Source organism: Scyliorhinus torazame, chromosome 5 (assembly GCF_047496885.1).
Source record: "Scyliorhinus torazame isolate Kashiwa2021f chromosome 5, sScyTor2.1, whole genome shotgun sequence".
Taxonomy (NCBI): domain Eukaryota; kingdom Metazoa; phylum Chordata; class Chondrichthyes; order Carcharhiniformes; family Scyliorhinidae; genus Scyliorhinus; species Scyliorhinus torazame.
The window spans coordinates 146158730-146177022 of NC_092711.1; the positions used below are offsets into that span (position 1 = coordinate 146158730).

At 48.8% G+C, this 18293-nt stretch overlaps 1 long non-coding RNA gene across 1 annotated transcript; it reads right to left on the bottom strand.

The window, feature by feature from the left end:
• Positions 1 to 15274: 15274 nt before the first annotated feature.
• LOC140421999 (uncharacterized) lies at positions 15275 to 18165 on the bottom strand. Its single transcript, XR_011947213.1, has 2 exons — positions 17987 to 18165; positions 15275 to 16153 (listed from the first exon to the last, which is right to left on the bottom strand). It is a non-coding gene; the product is annotated as an uncharacterized lncRNA (long non-coding RNA).
• Between the last annotated feature and the right edge of the window lie 128 nt (positions 18166 to 18293).

Consider the following 18293-nt stretch of genomic DNA (forward strand, 5'->3'; position numbering starts at 1 on the left):
TATTTCTCGGTCAGCGCTCCCAGACTAGCGAACTTCCCCTCCACAAACAGATCTTTCAGTTGCGTTATTCCTGCTCTTTGCCACATTCCATATCCCCCATCCATTCCCCCCGGGGCAAACCTATGGTTGTTTCTTATCGGGGACCCCCCCAAGGCTCCAGTCTTTCCCCTATGCCGTCTCCACTGTCCCCAAATCTTCAGTGTAGCCACCACCACCGGGCTTGTGGTGTAGTTCCTCGGTGAGAACGGCAATGGGGCTGTCACCATAGCCGGTAGGCTAGTCCCCCTACAGGACGCCCTCTCTAATCTCTTCCACGCCGCTCCCTCCTCCTCTCCCATCCACTTACTCACCATTGAAATATTAGCGGCCCAATAATACTCACTTAGGCTCGGTAGTGCCAGCCCCCCGCTATCCCTGCTACGCTGTAAGAATCCCTTCCTCACTCTCGGGGTCTTCCCGGCCCACACAAAACCCATGATGCTCTTTTCAATCCTTTTAAAAAAAGCCTTCGTGATCACCACCGGGAGGCACTGAAACACAAAGAGGAATCTCGGGAGGACCACCATCTTAACCGCCTCTACCCTCCCTGCCATTGACAGGGATACCATATCCCATCTCTTGAAATCCTCCTCCATCTGTTCCACCAACCGCGTTAAATTTAACCTATGCAATGTGCCCCAATTCTTAGCTATCTGGATCCCCAGGTAACGAAAGTCCCTTGTTACCTTCCTCAACGGTAGGTCCTCTATTTCTCTACTCTGCTCCCCTGGATGCACCACAAACAACTCACTTTTCCCCATGTTCAATTTATACCCTGAAAAATCCCCAAACTCCCCAAGTATCCGCATTATTTCTGGCATCCCCTCCGCCGGGTCCGCCACGTATAGTAGCAAATCGTCCGCATACAAAGATACCCGGTGCTCTTCTCCTCCCCTAAGTACTCCCCTCCACTTCTTGGAACCCCTCAACGCTATCGCCAGGGGCTCAATCGCCAGTGCAAACAATAATGGGGACAGAGGGCATCCCTGCCTTGTCCCTCTATGGAGCTGAAAATATGCAGATCCCCGTCCATTCGTGACCACGCTCGCCACTGGGGCCCTATACAACAGCTGCACCCATCTAACATACCCCTCTCCAAAACCAAATCTCCTCAACACCTCCCACAAATAATCCCACTCCACTCTATCAAATGCTTTCTCGGCATCCATCGCCACTACTATCTCCGTTTCTCCCTCTGGTGGGGCCATCATCATTACCCCTAACAACCTCCGTATATTCGTGTTCAGCTGTCTCCCCTTCACAAACCCAGTTTGGTCCTCGTGGACCACCCCCGGGACACATTCCTCTATTCTCATTGCCATTACCTTGGCCAGGACCTTGGCATCTACATTTAAGAGGGAAATAGGTCTATAGGACCCGCATTGTAGCGGGTCCTTTTCCTTCTTTAAGAGAAGCGATATCGTTGCTTCAGACATAGTCGGGGGCAGTTGTCCCCTTTCCTTTGCCTCATTAAAGGTCCTCGTCAGTACCGGGGCGAGCAAGTCCACATATTTTCTATAGAATTCGACTGGGAATCCATCCGGTCCCGGGGCCTTTCCCGCCTGCATGCTCCTAATTCCTTTCACCACATCTTCTACCTCGATCTGTGCTCCCAGTCCCACCCTTTCCTGCTCTTCCACCTTGGGAAATTCCAGCCGATCCAAGAAGCCCATCATTCTCTCCCTCCCATCCGGGGGTTGAGCTTCATATAATTTTTTATAAAATGTCTTGAACAATCCATTCACTCTCTCCGCTCCCCGCTCCATCTCTCCTTCCTCATCCCTCACTCCCCCTATTTCCCTCGCTGCTCCCCTTTTCCTCAATTGGTGTGCCAGCAACCAGCTCGCCTTCTCCCCATATTCGTACTGTACACCCTGTGCCTTCCTCCATTGTGCCTCTGCAGTGCCTGTAGTCAGCAAGTCAAATTCTACATGTAGCCTTTGCCTTTCCCTGTACAGTCCCTCCTCCGGTGCTTCCGCATATTGTCTGTCCACCCTCAAAAGTTCTTGCAGCAACCGCTCCCGTTCCTTACTCTCCTGCTTCCCTTTATGTGCCCTTATTGATATCAGCTCCCCTCTAACCACCACCTTCAACGCCTCCCAGACCACTCCCACCTGGACCTCCCCATTATCATTGAGTTCCAATTACTTTTCAATGCACCCCCTCACCCTTAGACACACACCCTCATCTGCCATTAGTCCCATGTCCATTCTCCAGGGTGGGCGCCCTCCTGTTTCCTCCCCTATCTCCAAGTCCACCCAGTGTGGAGCGTGATCCGAAATGGCTATAGCCGTATACTCCGTTCCCCTCACCTTCGGGATCAATGCCCTACCAGCACAAAAAAGTCTATTCGCGAGTAGACTTTATGGACATAGGAGAAAAACGAGAACTCCTTACTCCTAGGTCTGCTAAATCTCCACGGGTCTACACATCCCATCTGCTCCATAAAATCTTTAAGTACCTTGGCTGCTGCCGGCCTCCTTCCAGTCCTGGACTTCGACCTATCCAGCCCTGGTTCCAACACCGTATTAAAATCTCCCCCCATTATCAGCTTTCCCATCTCTAGGTCCGGAATGCGTCCTAGCATCCGCCTCATAAAATTGGCATCATCCCAGTTCGGGGCATATACGTTTACCAAGACCACCGTCTCCCCCTGTAGTTTGCCACTCACCATCACGTATCTGCCCCCGTTATCCGCCACTATAGTCTTTGCCTCGAACATTACCCGCTTCCCCACTAATATAGCCACCCCCCCTGTTTTTCGCATCTAGCCCGGAATGGAACACCTGCCCCACCCATCCTTTGCGTAGCCTAACCTGGTCTATCAGTTTCAGGTGCGTTTCCTGTAACATAACCACATCTGCCTTAAGTTTCTTAAGGTGTGCGAGTACCCGTGCCCTCTTTATCGGCCCGTTCAACCCTCTCACGTTCCACGTGATCAGCCGAGTTGGGGGGCTTCCTACCCCCCCCCCCCCTTGTCGATTAGCCATGACCTTTTTCCAGCTCCTCACCCGGTTCCCACGCAGCTGTATCTCCCCCAGGCGGTGCCCCCCCGCCCATCCTCTCCCATACCAGCTCCCCCTCTCCCCAGCAGCAGCAACCCAGTAATTCCCCCCTCCCACCCCCCCCCCCCCCGCTAGATCCCCCGCTAGCGTAATTACTCCCCCCATGTTGCTCCCAGAAGTCAGCAAACTCTGGCTGACCTCGGCTTCCCCCCGTGACCTCGGCTCGCACCGTGCGACGCCCCCTCCTTCCTGCTTCTCTATTCCCGCCATGATTATCATAGCGCGGGAACCAAGCCCGCGCTTCTCCCTTGGCCCCGCCCCCAATGGCCAACGCCCCATCTCCTCCACCTCCCCTCCTCCCCCCATCACCACCTGTGGGAGAGAGAAAAGTTACCACATCGCAGGATTAGTACATAAAACCCCTCTTTGCCCCCCACATTCGCCCCACCACTTTGTTCGAACGTTCTTTTTAATAACCCGCTCATTCCAGTTTTTCTTCCACAATAAAAGTCCACGCTTCATCCGCCGTCTCAAAGTAGTGGTGCCTCCCTCGATATGTGACCCACAGTCTTGCCGGTTGCAGCATTCCAAATTTTATCTTCTTTTTATGAAGCACCGCCTTGGCCCGATTAAAGCTCGCCCTCCTTCTCGCCACCTCCGCACTCCAGTCTTGATAAACGCGGATCACCGCGTTCTCCCATTTACTGCTCCGAGTTTTCTTCGCCCATCTAAGGACCATTTCTCTATCCTTAAAACGGAGGAATCTCACCACTATGGCTCTGGGAATTTCTCCTGCTCTCGGTCCTCGCGCCATCACTCGGTATGCTCCCTCCACCTCCAACGGACCCGCCGGGGCCTCCGCTCCCATTAACGAGTGCAGCATCGTGCTCACATATGCCCCGACGTCCGCTCCCTCCACACCTTCAGGAAGACCAAGAATCCTCAGGTTGTTCCTCCTTGCGTTGTTTTCCAGTGCCTCCAACCTTTCCACACATCGTTTCTGATGTGCCTCCTGCGTCTCCGTCTTCACCACCAGGCCCTGTATATCGTCCTCATTCTCGGCTGCCTTTGCCTTCACGACCCGAAGCTCCCGCTCCTGGGTCTTTTGTTCCTCCTTTAGCCCTTCGATCGCCTGTAGTATCGGGGCCAACAGCTCTTTCTTCATTTCCTTTTTGATCTCTTCCACACAGCATTTCAAGAACTCTTGTTGTTCAGGGCCCCATGTTAAACTGCCACCTTCCGACGCCATCTTGGTTTTTGCTTGCCTTCCTTGCCGCTGTTCTAAAGGATCCACTGCAATTTGGCCACTCTCTCCTCCTTTTTCCATCCGTATCCAGGGGGGATTCCCTTCTGGTTTACCGCACAGTGTTTTTAGCCGTCAAAATTGCCGTTGGGGCTCCTATCAAGAGCCCAAAAGTCTGTTTCACAGGGAGCTGCCGAAACGTGCGACTCAGCTGGTCATCGCCGCACCCGGAAGTCCCTTTTTGCATCTTTTAACGACTTTTTTTTTTTTTTTCTTTCTTCAATCTAAAAACAAAAAGTTTCTTCAAAAAAAAGTTTTTTTGAATATTCCTCAAAACGTCCCCTGGGGCCGGACTTCCGACTTCTTTAAAAAAACACACTCTTGGCGGGAGCCACCCGGTGTGGAACATCTCCACTACATTGCGCCCTGGCTTCGGGCCTGCCGCCTCATCCTCAGTTTGGCTCCACCCCCGTTGCTCCAAATGCGTGCGTCCCGGGCCCGATACCTCAGCCAAGGCCGCCAGACACTCGCGTGGGGTTCGTCGCCGGTTCTGAAACTGGCCCGGCTGGACGCCCGGGACAGCCCCAAAGGCCGCCGAAAATCGGGGGGGGGGAGGAGGGGTGCAAAAAAACACGGTAAACCCCCGAAAGCGGCGTAGACAGTGGCCACCGGCAGGAGCTCCTCGAGGACAGAGACTTGGACTCTTTCCACAGTCAGTGCCCTGGAACACTCTCACTCGGGTGTGTGTGTCTCGGTGCTTTTCCAGTCACACTGATGTTTAAAATCTTTTGATGCCGACAGATCGGGCAAACATTTCTCCTTCTAGATTCAAAGGCCGATGATACTCAGATCCCAAGGTATCGAGTGACTCTGTAAGACCGAGACGTGACAATTGAGATTTCTGACTGTAATTCCTCCTCTTGTAATATCTGTAAAAGGAGTTTACAAAAGTCAACACTCAGTACAGGATAGAAATTCAGAACAGAGAATTCTAGTTTTCTGTGGAAAATTCCTACCTCTCATTCCCCAATACCTCGTCTCCAATACCTATTCCCCAGACCTAGTCTCCAGGGAGGGGACTCGGAGGGATGGAGCCGAGTTTCCAGGGAGCGGACTCGGAGGGGCAGGGTATCGGAGCAGTGACTGTAGGAAGGATGAGCTGGCTAACCACTGCACCCTGGTACAGGAGGCCATTCAAGCGGGGGGAGGAAGTGGTAGTTGTCGGGGATTCTATAATTAGGTGAACTGCTAGCGTCCTTTGGAAGCAGGACCGAGAGTCCCACATGGTGTGTTGCCTGCCCGGTGCCAGGGCGAGGGGCATCTCCAACCGGCTTGAAAGGATATTGGAGAGGGAGGGGGAGGATCCAGTTGTTGGGGTCCACGTTGGGACAAACAACATCAGCAAGACTCGGAAAGAGGATCTGTTTGGGGAAAATCAGGAACTAGGAACAAAATTAAAGAACAGGCCCTCAAAGGATATAATCTCTGGATTATTACACGACCCACATGCAAATTTGGCACAGGGATGAGAAAATTAGGGAAGTAAACACGTGGCTAAAGGAGTGGTGTGGGAAAGAGGGGTTCCATTTCATGGGGCACTGGCATCAATATTGGGACAGGAGGGATCTGTACCGTTGGGACGGTCTCCACCTGAACTGATCTGGGACCAGTATCCTCACGGAAAGGATAGATAGGGAGGTCACTGTGGTGATACACCACTGTACTTCCCTAGCATTGTATATAGTTATATAATAGTTGTGTGTAACGTGGCCCTGTAATCCTGTGTATGGTACTGTGTATTGTACTGTAGCTCTGTCGAGGTTCGGTCACCTGTATGTAACCTGACCTGGCCACAGAGAGCTCCGCCTTAGCCACTCCCCCGGGAGTTCAGTATAAGACCAACTTCTGTGACCAGGACCCATTTTGTCTCGGGTCGTCTGTGTCAGGTAAGCTTCCTATGTAGTGTATTAAAGCCTGAGTTAAAGTCTCACATGTCTTTGTGGTTCTTGACGCTTAGTGCATCAAGCATTTCATGGGGCACTGGCATCAATACTGGGACAGGAGGGATCTGTACCGTTGGGACGGTCTCCACCTGAACCGATCTGGGACTAGTGTCCTCATGGAAAGGATAGATAGGGAGGTCACAAAGACTTTAAACTAACAAATGGAGGGGGAGGGGAAGGCCTCAGGGGAACTCAATACAGTTCCAAAAACAAGTAGCAGGACGGTCTGGACTGGGTACCAAATATACCGGTTATAAAGTTTACAGGAGGGACAGAGAATATGGCAGAGTGGGTGGAGTAGCCTTACTGATTAGAAATACTATCACCTCAATGGTGAGGATTGGATTTGTTTATTGTCACGTGTATCGAGATACAGTGAAAAGTATTGTTCTGTGTACAGTTCAGACTGATCACTCCATACATGAGAACAATACATAGGGCAAACATCAATACACACGGCGCCTTCTCCTCCTCCAAAATAGCCCCGTAAACCGGCAATACTACCCCTTCCCCAGCCCCCCCCTGTCGTCAGCACCTCCTCCAGCAATGTGGAAGCTGGCTCTACTGGGAAGCTCTCTATCTCCTTGCTGGCAAAGTCTCGAACCTGCATATATCTAAATATTTCCCCTTGCTCCAGCCCATACTTCGCTCCCAGCTCCTTCAATCCCGCAAAACGACCCCCAAGAAATAAATCTTTTAGTATCCTAATTCCTTTCCAATCCCATCTCCTAAAATTTCCAATCCCACTTTCCTGGCTCAAATCTATGGTTATCCTCTCCTTTCTTAAGGAGAAAGTCGACATAGCTTTATTACAGGAAACTCATCTGGATGATAAGGAACACTTTAAATTGAGGCGGGATTGGGTGGGGCAGGTTTTTTCATCTCCTTTTCATCAAGTAGCAGGGATGTGGCAATCCTTATTAATCAAAATACCCCTTTGAAGGTTGAAACCTGCACCAAGGACAAAGGAGATAGATAGGTGATCATTAGAGATTCGGTGCATGGAGATGTTGCTTCAATAATGAATGTTTATGGATCCCCGAATTACTCCACGGAGTTCATTACTAAGGCCTTTGTGCATTTTGCAGAGTTAGCTTCAACTAACTCTTTTGTGGTTGGTGACTTCAACTGTCCCTTAAATCCGCTGGTAGATAAGCTCCCGGTTACCAAGAGCACCCCCCCCCCCCCCCCCACTCCGCCACAAGCCAGGGCATTGGCCTTTACTTGTGAGGAGGTGGGTTATGTGGATGTTTGGAGAACTTTGCACCAGAGGGGCAGAGATTTTACCTTCTTTCCAGCCCTAATCAATGTCATACTAGAATCAACAACATTTTTATGTCAAGGACGATCCTACACCTGGTGTCCTCTTGCACCGTCGTGACCATCGATTGTGGACCATCCCACTGTTTCTCTGGAATTCTACTCGAAGGTTCACCCCCAGGTCGAGAATGTGGAGGTTTGCTGCCTCTCTGATAAGGGATACTTAATTTACTAAGCATTTTAAGAACGAGTCGGAGTTCTTCCTTTGGATTAACTCAACCCCTGGTATTCCCCCTCCATTTTATGGGAGACATGTAAAGTTTATGCTCGGATGCTAAAGAACCAGCAACGTCTGGGGGTTTGTTTCACGAAGGCCGAGCAGAATTATGAGGAGATCTCGAATAAGCTATTGCTGAAGGAGGTTAATGTGGCAAGAGTGGCTTTGGACTCCCTATTGATGCAGCAGGTCGAGAAAGGTTTGCGAGGCAGACGTTGTACCAGTTTGGGAATAAACCGAACAAATACTTGACCTGTTTGACAAAGAAAAAGGCCGACATTGGAACAATTCCCTCTGTGCGGCTTGGGGGGGAGAAAAGGGTTGTGAGGACAGAGGAGATAAACAGGGATTTGGGGAATTCTATGCAGGATTATAAAGTCTCTGAAGTCTGGTGAAGTGTTGCTGGATATGGAGCATTTATTCTCTTCCCTGAAGCTTACGGAGGCCTCAGAAAGCCAGTGTGAGCCTCTTAATGCTCCCCTTTCCAGGGAAGAGGTCTCAAAGGCCATGAATGAGCTGCAGCTGGGTAAAGCACCAGGAGCGGATGGCTGTGGGTGTGATTTTTATAGGGGGCTTGAGGACTTGTTGTTGGACCCATTGATGGATATGTATTGTCACTCTTTTGACTCAGGGATGCTGCCATCGACTCTTCGGGAGGCTAATATCTCTTTGATTCTGAATGACCCAGAAAGTGTGCCTCTTATTGGCCAATATCTCTTTTGAATCTTGACTTCAAATTACGATCTAAAGTTTTAGCGAGAACGCTGGAGGACATCCTTCCAACAATCGTACGGGGGAGGGGGGGAACCTGGGTTTATAAGGGTTTTCCAGTAACAATGTTGGACGGTTGCTGAATGTGATTCAGGCTTTTCAGAAATACACAGTGGATGGGCTGGTGATCTCCTTCAATGCAGAGAAAGCTTTTGCTCAAGTCGAATTGTCTGGTGCATACGGTTCGAGGCTTCGGAATGGGTGAGGATTATGTCGAGTGGATTCAATTGTTCGATTAAAGATAAAGTCGCCAAGGTCCCAGATGACCATAGGCTGCTTTCCCCTTTTGAGGGGTAGAGCTGACTGGTGGTGATTTAACCTGAGGATCAACACACCTCAAGCAAGAGACAAGGTTGAGAAGGTGGTGCCTTCATGAATAACCTCAGCCGGGAATTGAAGCCTCGCTCTGCATCACGAACCAGCTGTCCAAACAACTGAGCTAAACCGGCCCCTGTTATATTACAGGCTGGTCAGGGGCAGGGCTCATGGATGGTTTATAGTTGTCGTATTTGAGCTTCAGAGAGGGTCTCGACAAATAAATGTGTCAAGCTGAGGGAGCAAAGGATGTCAATGTCTTTGAGAGAGAGAGAGACCTGGGCCAAGCTTTGCAGAGTCTGCACCCTCCCTGGATTCACTTCCCTTCAGTTGCTGCAAGTCACAAATTGAAGGTCAGAATGAGAAAAGAAATGGAAAGGGGGAGAAAAGAAAGTGTTTTACTCACAGATGTTGGAGACAAGGAGAGGTTTCTAGTCTAATTTTGCTGTTTTTCAGTTAAAAGTGCAGTGTGTAGATTAGTGTATGATTGGCTGAAGCTGCCCCACCCTAATTGCTGAGAGGCAGTTATCTGGCAGTCACCTGAGGCCAGTTTAGGGGCACAAAGGTACACATTGTATTCTTCTCTTTGAAGTTTAAGTAGTGTGAGTCATCCTGAAGTCTGTATAAAAGACAGACAGAAAGCGCACTCAGTAAGCGCTGCGCAAGTCAAGGAGACACAGTCTGAGTGAGTGAGACACATCCAGAGTGGGAATTTGGAACTTGGTAATTTGGTGCAGTGAGGTAATTCGGTGCAGAGTGGGAGAAGGTGCTTTTTCCCTCCTGTTTTGTTCTCTCTCTTTCTTCTGGCCTGTAACTTTTAATCAGCAGGGAGAGAACCTGAGAGCATCTGAGACCCTCAGAAGGTAAGTTAGTGATTTTTCCTCATTTTTACTTTTATTACCTTTTCAAATTGTGTGTGGGGGGATGGGGACGGGAGGACGGGGGGATGGGGACGGGACACGGGGGGTGGGGGGGGGGGTGGGGGGAGACTGAAGTGACATCATAGAAAAGCTGTGACCTGATTGGCTGGTTGGGAATCTACACTAAATTAAAAAGATTAACCATTGGTAAACTAATTAAACATAATTACTTAATTATAATTTAGAGGGGTATCTAAGCCAGAGATCGGAGAGTACTGTATTTAGCTTTCACATTTATAGTAGAAATCTAGTGCTAGGAAACATATAGTTAACAGTAACTTTTAAAAAAACTTTTAAATTTAATTTACTAATTAATTGATGCAATGTCAATTAGAGGGGTGCAGTGCTCTGACTGTGAGATGTGGCAGGTTCCGGAGGCTTCCAGCGTCCCGGATAGCTTCATCTGCAGAAAGTGCACCCAACTGGAGCTCCTCACAGACTGCATGGTTCGGTTGGAGCAGCAGTTGGATGCATTTAGGAGCATGCAGGTGGCGGAAAGTGTCATAGATAGCATTTATATAAATGTGGTCACACCCAAGGTGCAGGCAGAGAAATGGGTGACCACCAGAAAGGGCAGGCAGTCACTGCAGGAATCCCTTGTGGTTGTCCCCCTCTTGAACAGGTATACCCCTTTGGATACTGTCGGGGGGGATAGCCTATCAGGGGAAAACAGCAGCAGCCAGAGCAGTGGCACCACGACTGGCTCTGATGTTCAGGAGCGAGGGTCAAAGCGCAGAAGAGCAATAGTCATAGGGGACTCTATAGTCAGGGGCACAGATAGGTGCTTCTGTGGACGTGAAAGAGACTCCAGGATGGTATGTTGCCTCCCTGATTCCAGGGTCCAGGATGTCTCCGAACGGGTAGAGGGCATCCTGAAGGGGGAGGGCAAACAGGCAGATGTCGTTGTACATATTGATACTAACGACATAGGCAGGAAGGGGCATGAGGTCCTGCAGCAGGAGTTCAGGGAGCTAGGCAGAAAGTTAAGACAGGACCTCTAGTGTTGTAATCTCGGGATTACTCCCTGTGCCACGTGCCAGTGAGGTTAGAAATAGGACGATAGAGCAGCTAAACATGTGGCTAAACAGCTGGTGTAGGAGGGAGGGTTTCTATTATCTGGACCACTGGGAGCTCTTCCGGGGCAGGTGTGACCTATATAAGGACGGGTTGCATCTAAACTGGAGAGGCATAAATATCCTGGCCGCAAGGTTTGCTAGTGTCACACGGGAGGGTTTAAACTAGTATGGCAGGGGGGTGGGCACGGGAGCAATATGTCAGAAGCTGAGAGCATTGAGGGAGAACTAGGGAATAGGGATAGTATGGCTCTGAGGCAGAGCAGACAGGGTGAAGTTGCTGAACACAGCGGGTCTGGTGGCCTGAAGTGCATATGTTTTAATGCAAGAAGTATTACGGGTAAGGCAGATGAACTTAGAGCTTGGATTAGTTATTGGAACTATGATGTTGTTGCCATTACAGAGACCTGGTTGAGGGGAGGGCAGGATTGGCAGCTAAACGTTCCAGGATTTAGATGTTTCAGGCGGGATAGAGGGGGATGTAAAAGGGTGGCGGAGTTGCGCTACTGGTTAGGGAGAATATCACAGCTGTACTACGGGAGGACTACGGGCAGTGAGGCTATATGGGTAGAGATCAGAAATAAGAAGGGTGCAGTCACAATGTTGGGGGTTTACTACAGGCCTCCCAACAGCCAGCGGGAGATAGAGGAGCAGATAGGTAGACAGATTTTGGAAAAGAGTATAAACAACAGGGTTGTTGTGATGGGAGACTTCAACTTCCCCAATATTGACTGGGACTCACTTAGTGCCAGGGGCTTAGACAGGGCAGAGTTTGTAAGGAGTATCCAGGAGGGCTGCTTAAAACAATATGTAGACAGTCCAACTAGGGAAGGGGCTGTACTGGACCTGGTATTGGGGAATGCGCCCGAATGAGTTTCAGTAGGGGAGCATTTCGGGAACAGCGACCACAATTCAGTAAGTTTTAAAGTGCTGGTGGACAAGGATAAGAGTGGTCCTCGGGTGAATGTGCTAAATTGGGAGAAGGCTAATTATAACAATATTAGGCGGGAAATGAAGAACCTAGATTGGGTTCTTTTGGAGGCTTTCAAGTGTCAGTTGAAAGGAATTCAGGACCGGCATTTTCCTGTGAGGAAGAAGGATAAATACTCCAATTTTCGGGAACCTTGGATAACGAGATATAGTAGGCCTCGTCAAAAAGAAAAAGGAGGCATTTGTCAGGGCTAAAAGGCTAGGAATAGACAAAGCCTGTGTGGAATATAAGGAAAGTAGGAAGGAACTTAAGCAAGGAGTCAGGAGGGCTAGAAGGGGTCATGAAAAGTCATTGGGAAATAGTGTTCAGGAAAATCCCAAGGCTTTTTACAAGTACAAAAAAAGCAAGAGGGTAGCCAGGGAAAGGGTTGGCCCACTGAAGGATAGGCAAGGGAATCTATGTGTGGAGCCAGAGGAAATGGGCGAGGTACTAAATGAATACTTTGCATCAGTATTCACCAAAGAGAAGGAATTGGTAGATGTTGAGTCTGGAGAAGGGTGTGTAGATAGCCTGGGTCACATTGAGATCCAAAAAGACGAGGTGTTGGGCGTCTTAAAAAATGTTAAGGTAGATAAGTCCCCAGGGCCTGATGGGCTCTACCCCAGAATACTGAAGGAGGCTAGAGAGGAAATTGCTGAGGCCTTGACAGAAATCTTTGGATCTTCACTGTCTTCAGGTGATGTCCCGGAGGACTGGAGAATAGCCAATGTTGTTCCTCTGTTTAAGAAGGGTAGCAAGGATAATCCAGGGAACTACAGGCCGGTGAGCCTTGCGTCAGTGGTAGGGAAATTACTGGAGAGAATTCTTCGAGACAGGATCTATTCCCATTTGGAAGCAAATGGACGTATTAGTGAGAGGCAGCATGGTATTGTGAAAGGGAGGTCGTGTCTCACTAACTTGATAGAGTTTTTCAAGGAGGCCACAAAGATGATTGATGCAGGTAGGACAGTGGATATTGTCTATATGGACGTCAGTAAGGCCTTTGACAAGGTCCCTCATGGTAGACTAGTACAAAAGGTGAAGTCACACGGGATCAGGGGTGAGCTGGCAAGGTGGATACAGAACTGGCTAGGTCATAGAAGGCAGAGAGTAGCAATGGAAGGACGCTTTTCTAATTGGAGGGCTGTGACTAGTGGTGTTCCGCAGGGATCAGTGCTGGGACCTTTGCTGTTTGTAGTATATATAAATGATTTGGCGGAAAATGTAACTGGTCTGATTAGTAAGTTTGCAGACGACACAAAGGTTGGTGGAATTGCGGATAGCGATGAGGACTGTCAGAGGATACAGCAGGATTTAGATTGTTTGGAGACTTGGGCGGAGAGATGGCAGATGGAGTTTAATCCGGACAAATGTGAGGTAATGCATTTTGGAAGATCTAATGCAGGTAGGGAATATACAGTGAATGGTAGAACCCTCAAGAGTATTGAAAGTCAGAGAGGTCCCAGGGCAACACGGTAGCATTGTGGATAGCACAATTGCTTCACAGCTCCAGGGTCCCAGGTTCAATTCCGGCTTGGGTCACTGTCTGTGCGGAGTCTGCACATCCTCCCCGTGTGTGCGTGGGTTTCATCCGGGTGCTCCGGTTTCCTCCCACAGTCCAAAGATGTGCAGGTTAGGTGGATTGGCCATGATGAATTGCCCTTAGTGTCCAAAATTGCCCTTAGTGTTGGGTGGGGTTACTGGGTTATGGGAATAGGGTGGAGGTGTTGACCTTGGGTGGGGTGCTCTTTCCAAGAGCCGGTGCAGACCCGATGGGCCGAATGGCCTCCTTCACTGTAAATTTGATGAAAGGATCTCGGTGTACAGGTCCACAGGTCACTGAAAGGGGCAACACGGGTGGAGAAGGTAGTCAAGAAGGCATACGGCATGCTTGCCTTCATTGGCCGGGGCATTGAGTATAAGAATTGGCAAGTCATGTTGCAGCTGTATAGAACCTTAGTTTGGCCACATTTGGAGTAATGTGTTCAATTCTGGTCGCCACACTACCAGAAGGATGTGGAGGCTTTAGAGAGGGTGCAGAAGAGATTTACCTGGTATGGAGGGCATTATCTATGAGGAGCGGTTGAATAAACTCGGTTTGTTCTCACTGGTCCGACGGAGGTTGAGGGGCGACCTGATGGAGGTCTACAAAATTATGAGGAGCATAGAGAGAGTGGATAGTCAGAGGATTTTCCCCAGGGTAGAGGGGTCAATTACTAGGGGGCATAGGTTCAAGGTGAGAGGGGCAAGGTTTAGAGTAGATGTACGAGGCAACTTTTTTACACAGAAGGTAGTGGGTGCCTGGAACCCGCTACCGGAGGAGGTGGTGGAAGCAGGGACGATAGTGACATTTAAGGGGCATCTTTACAAATACATGAATAGGATGGGAATGGAGGGATACGGACCCAGGAAGTGTAGAAGATTGTAGTTTAGTCGGGCAGCATGGTCGGAACGGGCTTGGAGGGCCGAAGGGCCTGTTCACGTGCTGTACTTTGTTTCAGTCTGTGTGAAGATCAATTGCCATTTCCACAAGACCCGCGGTGATTGGCTGGAGGACCAGAGTTCTTCCGGTCCTCCACCTCTTCCCATTGGTCAATGCCTCAGCAGACAGGTCAGGGGTGAACCTTCCCTCGCACATGCGCATTCTCTCCTCACCCTCGGACATGCTCAAGTTCCGGTCCGGGCCGGGGTGGGGGAAATCACCGAGAGGCTTCTTGTTCTGGCCGGAGCAATCAGCTGGTTGCCTGGAAACCTTGTCTCGAGGAGGGGGAAACAATGAGTGAGGCGGAGGAAGGTTGTTGACCAATGGGAAGAGTTGATAAACCGCAAGGACTCTCTTCCCCATCCAATCAGCTCCCCCGTTGGCTGAACGCGGAAGCTGGACACTGAGGAAACCTGGGGCTTTACACAGACTGAAAACCTCCTCCTGTCTCCAACATCTGTGAGTAAAACACTTACTTTTCTCCCCCTTTCCATTTCTTTTCTCATTCGGACCTTCAATTGGTGACTTGCAGCAGCTGAACGGATAGGAAGTGAATCCAGGGAGGGTGCAGACTCTGCAGAGCTTGGCCCAGGTCTCTCTCTCTCTTAAAGACATTGACAGCGTTTGCTCCCTCAGCATGACACATTTTTTGTCTGTGTAAAAGGATGGTCTCTTTCCTAATGTTCACAATTAAAGGGCTGGTTTATCAAGGAGCTGGCTAACATTCAAGGAGATAGTAAATTAATACCAGACAGAGACATGTCTCGTGCTGTTATATGGTACACATTAGATATATTATTTATGGTTCTGCAATAAAGTACAATCCAGTCATCTCTTCCCTTGGAGGGTTATTCATCTCTGGATTTCTCTTCCACATGGACCAGTGGGGTGTGGGGTCATTGAATATATTCACGGATGAGTTGGACAGATTTTTAATAAATTGTTATGTTTTACATCATTTTTAAAGAATGAATGCAACAGAGTAACAGGAAAAAATGGTGGCAAATGGGCACAGAATGGAACAAGAGATATTGCCAACATAAATCCAAGCAACACATTGCAGAATTAATTTGGAACAGGATATTTGAGGGACCAGAGCCTCGAGATGAAATGCCAGATCAATTGAAGAACCAGTTAACAGGTTAAAGTAGTGAGTGGGGAAAGAGGGTAAGATTATATAACAATTCAGTTTGTAAATCCAAAAATATCACAAACGGACTAACAGCATAATCAAATTAAAATGAACAACAGAACATAGATGACATAGAACTCCTGTAGTGCAGAAGGCCATTCGCCCCTTCACATCTGCACTGAGCCTCAGAAAGAGCATTTCACTGAAGCCCACTCCCCATCCTATCCTCATAACCCGGTGCATTGATCATGGTCAACCCACCTAACCTACACATCTTGGACACTAAGGGGCAAATTAGTGTGACCAATTCACTTTCGCTGCACAACTTTGGACAATGGGAGGAAAGTGGTGCAACCGGAGGAAACTCACAAAGACACAAGGAGAATGTGCAAACTCCACACAGACAGCCACCCAAGGCTGGAATTTAACCTGGGTCCCTGGCACTGAGGTAGTCAGTGCTCTGTAACAGTCTCACACAGGTGTGTGTCTCAGTGCTTTTCCAGACACACTGATGATTAAAATCTCTTGAAGCAGACAGAATAGACAAACATTTCTCCTTCTAGAGTCAGAGGCTGATGATCCCACGAATTGAGTGACTCAGTCAGTTCTTGACGTGATATTTAGTTTGAGATATTGCCCTCGAACTCCTCTTGTTCGAACTTCCTGTAAACAGATTTTACAATAGTAATCATTGTCAGTACAGGATAGAAACTCAGAACAGACAATTCTAGTGTCTATCGAACATTCTTTCCTCTCTCTTTCCCTGAAATGCTCTAATTCTCCATCCCACACACTCTCCCTCCATTCTCACTCTGCTGTATCTAATATTGCCCCTCCCAATTCTCCTGAAGGTGATCAACAACTCTAAACTCACTAAAACCTGTACAAGAGTAGAGAATCTCCATATAAGTACATTTACTGATTAGAGATAGGGAAATTCTGAGGAAGAATTGTATTTAGTCATGGAGTGGTCATGACAGGGAACTCACTGCCCACAAGGGTTGTGGAAGTCCAGATGATCAATAATTTAAAATAAAATAGGATAGTCACTTGAAGAAAATAAACTTGCAGGGGAACAGGGATATCGAGGGGGAATGGGACTCACTGGATTGCTGTACAGAGAGTCAGCATTGACTTGAGTTACCAAATGGATTCTGTCAGTGCTGCAATGACTGTATGACTGGAAATATATAATGTAGGTACAGTACTATATTACAAAACTAGAACTAATAATACATGTATTTTATTACAGCACCATCAATAATATCTATAATACATACTATGTAACAACACTGGACATATCTCTGTCCGATATTAAATATTTTAAAATTAATTTATGGGATGTGGACAATGCTGGTCAGGCCAGCATTTATTGCCTATCCCCAGTTGCTCTTCCGAAGTAGTGGTGAGTTGCCTTCTTGAACTGCTGCAGTCCTTGAGGTGTAGGTACATCCCCTGTGCTGTTTAAAAAAAAAAAATGTTTTTTATAAATTTAAAGGACCGAATTCATTTTTTTCCAATTAAGGGGCAATTTAGCATGGCCAATCCACCTACCCTGCACATCTTTGGGTTGTGGGGGTGAAACCCACGCAAACACAGCGAGAGTGTGCAAACTACACATGGACAGTGACCCAGAGCCGGGATTGAGCCTGGGACCTCGGCGCCGTGAGGCAGCAGCGCTAACCACTGCTCCACCATGCTGTCCTACATCCCCTGTGCTGTTAGGGAGGAAATTCCAGGATGTTGGGCCCCAGGGACAGTGAAGGAACGGCAATATATTGCCAAGTCAGGGTGGTGTGCAACTTGGAAGCGAACCTCCAGGTGGTGGGGTTCCCAGGTATCTGCTGCTCTTGTCCTTCTAGATGGTAGTGGTTGTAGGTTTGGAAGGTGCTGTCTGAGGAACCTTTATGAGTTACTCCAGTTTAGCTAGGGCTCCTTGATGCCATACTCAGTCAAATGCTGCCTTGATGTCAAGGGCAGTCACTCTCACCTCACTTCTGGCATTCAGCTATTTCGTCCAAGTTTCAACTAAGGCTGTAATGAGGTCAGGAGCTGAGTGACCCTGGCGGAACCCAAACTGAGCATCCAGGAGCATGTTATTGCAGAATAAGTGCCACTTAATAGGATCTTTGATGACTCCTTCCATCACTTTGCTGATGATGGAGAGTATTCCGACAGGGAAGTAATTGGCTGAGTTGGATTTGGCCTGTTTACTGACCCCTTAAATGTCAGCCATCTCCTGGAGAAACCAGTCCTTTAATTATGAAAATTAGGAAAGAGACCATCCTTTTAGCCAAATAAATGTGTCAAGCTGAGGGAACAAAGGATGTCAATGTCTTTAAGAGAGAGAGAGAGAGAGAGACCTGGGCCAAGCTTTGCAGAGTCTGCACCCTCCCTGTATTTACTTCCTTTCCCTCCAGTTGCTGCAAGTGACCAATTAAAGATCAGAATGAGATAAGAAATGGAAAGGGGAAGAAAAGAAAGTGTTTTACTCACAGATGTTGCAGACAGGAGGAAGGTGCAGTCTGTGTGAAGCTCAAGCTCACTCAGGGTTGGAGGAACAACAGCTTTGCTCGGCAGAAACTTCCATGTCCAACTTCCGGATTGAGACAATGGGGGAGCTCTGATTGGCGGAGGGGCAGAGTCTTTCCGGTCCTCCAAGTCTTACCATTGGTCAACTCCTGAGAGGTAAGGACAGCGGAAGTGAGCTCACTACGCATGCGTAGCTTCCCCTCTCCCTGAGAAATGCGCAGTCCCGGGTCTGGGGGTGGGGAGATCACCGACGGCCGGAACTGTCAGCCGG